The sequence below is a fragment of the Furipterus horrens genome, unplaced genomic scaffold, assembly GCF_987537825.1.
Source record: "Furipterus horrens unplaced genomic scaffold, mFurHor1.1.pri manual_scaffold_3, whole genome shotgun sequence".
NCBI lineage: Eukaryota > Metazoa > Chordata > Mammalia > Chiroptera > Furipteridae > Furipterus > Furipterus horrens.
This window is the reverse complement of record NW_028327173.1, coordinates 148,654,724-148,661,310: the sequence shown is the minus strand read 5'-3', so window position 1 is coordinate 148,661,310 and position 6,587 is coordinate 148,654,724.

Below are 6,587 nucleotides of genomic sequence, written 5' to 3'. Positions count from 1 at the left end.
CAGGGCTGAGGTCTGTGAGGCCAGTTGGAAGTGGGTCTTCAGGGTCACGTTCCAGGCCCCACAGTGGCTGGTGCACTGACTGACTTTGGAGTTTGTTCTTCATTTTGGGCTCAGGGTTCTTATTCCTCCCAAAGGTCTGCACCATAAGATAGAGCATATGTGTTTCCCCTTCCCAAGGGGTGGGGGGCACACACACACCACACACATACACGCTCACACGCACCACACACATACACACACAAAACACACACTCATATAACGCACACACCACACACTCTCACACATACTTTCACACACACAGAACACACACTTTTACACTCACACACACACATAAACTCAGACGTGTACAATGTGTGGGGGGGGATGGTTAAGAGGAATCTCCAGCCATGGATCCTGCTGAAGACAGGCCATATGCTCTGTTTACAACCACCCCCCCACCACCACCAATACACCCCTTATAAGATCTCCCATCCTCCTCACCAAATATCAGCCTGACCATATTCTTAGCCTTTACTTCTTTCTGGCACCAAGCACCATATTTTTAGTTTGAAGTCAGTCATACCTTATACAGGAGGTCATTCTGAGCTGATGCCCAAGCATGGTGCAGCCTCTGTGGGCAGCAGGGCAGGCCAAAGCCCAGAAGTCAGCAGCAAGAAGGAACTCTGAGGTCATTTGAGTCAATGAGCTCTCTGTGGCTATATCAGACTCACCTGACACAACAAAAAGATGCACATGCCAGGCCCTACTGCTGGGATCCTGTACTGACCTCTTATTTTACAGAAGAAGAAAGTGAGGCCTGGAGCGGGAGAGCCACTTGTTTTCTATCATACGGCAGAGTTAGAACTGGAGCCCATGGCTCCTGGCTTCCAGTCCAGCGCTCTGCCCACCACCCCACAGTACTTTCCTGAACACGAATGGCCGCTGACCTTGAAACCAACAAGGAGTCAGGGCATTTCTCAACTCTGCTGGTCCCTGTCAAACCCAGGACTTGGTAGGAAGGCATCTCTTGTTCATGGACCATCCCAGGCCAACATTACCCAGTCCCTGTCTTCCCTGGCCTGCAAGATGATGGAGTGGGGCTCTCAGGAAGTGCCCACTGAACCTTGGCTTGGGGGCTTGAAACAGATGGAACCAGTGGAGAATTACGTTCCTCTTTCGAACTTGGATAGAACCAAATTTAGTCAAAAAACAGAGCATTAGTAAATGGAGTAGACTAGAACCATTGGATACAGTTCTTAAAACAATGACTCTGGGAGCTGAACTTGCTATAAGACCTCTCTATCCCTCTCCCTGTGAAGTCACAGAGTCTCCCCAAGCACCCCAGCTGAGGAGCTGCCAGGAGACCTGGCAGCGTTTGGTGGGGGTGCTTGGTCAGCCAATCTTGGACCAGGGGAAGTGAGGGCTTCATTACCACTACCCCTCTGTGCAGAAGCCAGGAGCTCAGTCTCCCACCTCCATCTACCCTGTGGATTCCCTCAAGCTCAGCCAGAGAGGCCTGTGGGGTGGAAAGGCTAAAGGAAAGCCAACAGGAGGAATAGGATGAAGGAAGAGGAGGAAAAGAAAATGAAAGAAAGAAGGAAGAGTGGAGAAGTGTCAAGGACAGTGCCTCTGTCCAGAGCACTGGGATTGCTAGACGAGCCCAGGTATGACATCACTCTCAGCTCTGAGTGATTTTGTAAAAATCAATCAGAACTAGCTAGTCATTCTACTCATAGGTATTTACCCAAGAGAAATGAAAATTTACATTCACACAAAACCTATGCTTGATTGTTTATAGCAGCTTTATTCCTAATTGCTAAAAATTAGAAACAACTTTATTGTTCAACTGATGAACAGATAAACTGTAATATTTTACAATGGAATCCTATACAGCAATGAAAAAGAATGAACTCAAAACAACATGGATAAATCTCAAAAACCTTACGTTAAAGAAAAGAAGTCAGCCACAAAAAACTGAACACTATGATTTCATTTACTTGAAACTAGAAAAGACACTTCTAATCTACAGCAACAAAAAAAACAGATCAATGGTTCCCTGGGGCCCAAGGGAAAGGGCAAGGATTGACTACAAAGGGTTAAAGGACAGTTTTGGGGGGTGATGGAAATGGTCCATGTCTTTATTGTGATGGTAGTTACACAGTTTTATGTATTTGCCAAAACTCATCAAACAGGAGCATTTTATTACATTAAATTATACCTCTAAAGTTGATTTTTTAAATATTTTATTTCATTTGTAGAGAGAGGAGAAGGGAAGGAGAAAGGGAGGAACATCAATGTATGTTTGCCTTTTGCATGCCCCCAGCTGGGGACCTGGCCCGCAACCCAGGCATGTGCCCTGACTGGGAATTGAACCAGTGACACCATGGTTCACAGGTTGGCGCTCCGTCCACTAAGCCACACCAGCCAGAGCAATAAAGTTGACTTTTAAAGTAAAAGAGTAAAAGTCAATTCTCCAAATGATCAATTTAGCAAAAGTGCAATCATCCTACTGGGCTGTCCTCCCAATACCCCTTCATGCGGCATTCACTGAGCTGGGATCTCAGTCTCCAGCAGCCCCAGCTAAACAATTCCCACTCTTGACTCACGCAGTCCCACTGTCTTTTACATGCCCACTGCTCTCAACTTCTGGGACATCTGAAGCAGCCACGGAGAGTTTCCATGAGTATGAGTCTGCCCAGTCCTCTTCCCTCTACTGTCTGGTAGTCAAGGGGCACCTCCATGAAGCTGCATCTCCCTGAGGTCAGTGGGAAGCAGAATACATGTACTCTCCAATAAGGGCTCCCAAGAGTCTCTATTAAACCTTTAATGTTGGATAATGGAGGTAGGAGCACATAATAGGATAAATGATTAAGTATTTTCCATGGCTATTATTTACAAGAAAAGTGAGGCCTAGAGAAATTCAGAAACCGAGATATAACTTGTGTTTCTCTTTGTATTTTAAAAATGGTCTCCTTCCTTGGGGCAGAAGTCAGGGGCCAGTTTAGGGAAGAATGAACTATAAAAATTTCATGGTCAAAGCGTAAGACAAAACTGCATAGGTTTACATTTCATTCTTTTTTTAACTTCTTGGTAAATCTTTGATTCTCAGAGGAAGATATTTTCTAACCAAAGAGTCCCTTACTTGCAAGTCTCTGTTCAGAATCAATTTCTTCAGACTCAGAGCCCAGTGCTGGGCACCTCGTTGTTGCTCAGTGAATCTTCTCCAAGGTAAAGTCAGCTGCTGCCATTTAGCAATGTGATGGCACTTGGTGCAGTGTGGACTCCATGGCCAGGTTGACTCCTGTACAACTTGGCCTCTGCCAACATCCATTGTTAATTCTAGCAAGAGGACCTTTTGTCCCTATAAAGCAGATGGAGGGAAAGGCAGTGTCTGCCTGCATAGACTGAGCCTGACCACTGCACACATGGACAGGACTCTGCTCTGGCCCGGCCCAGCTGACTGATGGCAAAGCAAAGAAATGAATGGAGCCTGGAATCCAGCCTCCCACCATCTCCCTCTGACACCACCATTTCCCATTGACACAGGCTATGCTTCTAATTCCTTCTCCTCCTCCTCCACAGACACGCAGACTTACCTTTCTGATTCTCATTCCCTGAGGCCCAGAGCTACAGCTAGTGAATCTGAGGCAGAATCTGCATGACACTGGGGGCCCTCCAAGCTTGCAGGCTATTTGGATAGGACAACACCCAAAGGCTATTCCTCACAGGTAAAGATGGAGAGATATTTTTTTCCAGGGCCTCTTGTAGGCCACAGCTTGCCCCAGGAGCCACAGGGGGCTGATGAAGCAAGGCACCTCCATTCCAGATAACTGAAACCACACAGTGCTGATAGTCACCTGTTCTACCTGTAGGAGTGGAATTTGCTCTCTTTCTTTTTTTTAACCTTCACCAGAGGATTTTTTAAAATTGATTTTAGGGAGCGAGAGAGAGAAACACCAATTGGTTGCCTCCCATACTTGCCCCAACCAGGGATTGAACCCTCAACCTAGGCATGTGCCCTGACTGGGAATCAAACCCACAACCTTTTGGTGCATGGGGTAACACTCCAGCCAACTGAGCCACCCAGCCAGTGTCAATTTGCTCTCTTTCTTAAACACTCTGCTCCAAAACCTTCCGGAAGTCATCATTGCTGACAAAAACATAATTCTTACACTTGATATCTGGAAGTTTCTTTAATCTTGTGTCTGAATATTCATAACTTTATTCATGCTGTCTCACCTGAACAGAAGCAGCCTTTTCCTGCTTCTTCATTCATCAGGTCCCTAGCCTTCCTTCCAGGTCAAATTCAAATTCTTCCTCTCCAGATAGGCTCATCTGACCTTCCCAGCCCTGTGTGGCCATGCCCTCTGTGCAGCATATTTTCATACCTCTCCTCATATGTGATGTGATCATCTTAAGACCATTTTAATGACCATCCTATCTCACCCAACTTAGGTTGTGAGCTCCTTGGAGTAGAAATGACATCTTTGTGTCTCTGATGTTACTATAATGTGTATCACACCTCTTATAGTAAATCCATCATTAGTTAAGATTTGGCCATGTTCTAAGATTTTTTTTAAAGATTTTATTTATTTATTTTTAGAGAGAGGTGAAGAGAGGGAGAAAGAGAGAGAAACATTGATTGGTTGCCTCTCAAAGGCACCCCAACCAGGGACTGAAGCCACACTCCAGGTGTACGCCCTGACCAGGAATTGAACCGGCAGCCTTTTGCTCAGTGGAAGGATGTCTAACTGAGCCACACCAGTCAGGGCTGGTCTTCTATCTCACTTAGTCTTCACAACCACCCTGTGAGGTGGGAACAATTATGCTTCCCATTTTACAGGTGGAGAAACTCAAGCTTCGAGAGAGAAATTTATTCAAGTTCGTGCAGCTAACATGTAGCAGAACATATTCAAATCCAGGTCCATGAAATGTCAAAGTACAGACCCTTAATCAACTAACCCATGCTTAATCAAGTTTGAGACAGTGACGATGTCATCCTCATAGAGATAACCAGTGAGAGAGTAAACTCAGTGTATAAAAGGCTTCAGGCAGTCTTTTTTTTTTTTTTTAAGATTTTATTTCTTAGGGAGAGGGGAAAGAAGTGAGAAAGAGAGAGAGAGAAACACTAATGTGTGAGAGAAACATTGATCAGTTGCAAGCCCCCAACTGGGGACCTGGCCTGCATCCCAGGCATGTGCCCTGACTAGGAATCAACTGGCAACATTTCAGTCCACAGGCCAGTGCTCAATCCACTGAGCCACACCTGCCAGGGCTCCAGGCAGGCTTGCCATATGATAGAGGCAGAGACTGGAAAATAAAACCGACCACCTATGAAACCAGAGGCCACAAGTGTGACCCGTGGACGCAAATTCCTTGAAAATACAAAGTACTGGGCTGAACCTTAACATCTTGCTGTAACAATAAAGAAGAAGGACAGAAAATATTTGTGTCCCAGATCCATAAATAACACTAAGAATATAAATATGACCTAAGTCCTTTCTTGTCATCTCTCTCTATGCTTTTTTTTTAAATCTTGTCATCATAAAATTGAGTCATGTTTAGTTTCTTGTCCAGAAGTTATTGTTGGCCAGAAGTTCTGAGACACCTCAATATATTACCTACAATGGTTGATTTTTTTTCTCTCTCATTACTTGGAGAGTGATATTTGTTTTACTTTATATTGTCAAACTCTATTTACTCATTGTATGTTTGTTTTAGGAAATTTATTTATTAAGAAACATAGAAGCATAAAGAAGTTTTTAAAGAAACATAATGGAGAATCCAAATTTTCCAGGACAGTAACATCTACTTATAGGCTGAGTGCATGGTGGATAAAGCCAGAAGGTCTGGAGCCAGACTGGCTTTCATCCCAGCCCTCACTTACTGTGTGACTCTGAGCAAGTTACATATCCTCTCCATGGCTCAATTCTTCTTTAAAATGAGAATAATAATTCTACTTCAAAGATATTGTAAAATATGTAGAACAGTCCCTATCACTTTGTAAACTTTCAATAAATGTTAGCTACTTCATTCCTGTTGACATCTGCAAAATAATCCAGCATGTGAATGTGTCATAACCAATCTAACCATTCCCTTACTTATGGCCATTGGGTGTTTCCAGTTGATGAACTAGACAGGCAACGTCCCTGCCCTGAAAAGGGTTATGGCCTGGTGGAAAGAGGCAAAAAGAATAAATGAGAGATAGTTCAAGATATGATACATTAAATTAAATTAATAGCAAGAGAAATACAGAAGCACATAGGTGGGCAGAAGCCAAACACGTTATGGAAGGTGGTTGGGGAAGGGCTGTTGGAGAAAACGGCATTTAAGCAGAGCCATGATGGATGATAAAGAGCCAGCTATGAACAGTGGGAGGTCAAGGACTTCAGGCAACAGAATGACAAGTGCAGACTCCCTGATGTGGAAAAGAACCGGGCATGTTCAGGACATGGAGGGCCAGTGTAGCTAGAGCCTGTGCATGAGGGAAGGAGTAGAACAGATGTGAGGGACCAGGCCACACAGGACATTTCAGAGCCATGGCAAAATAATAAGGGCAGCCAGAAGGTATGGGAGAGTTTTAATCAGGGCAGTCACACCATGTAGCT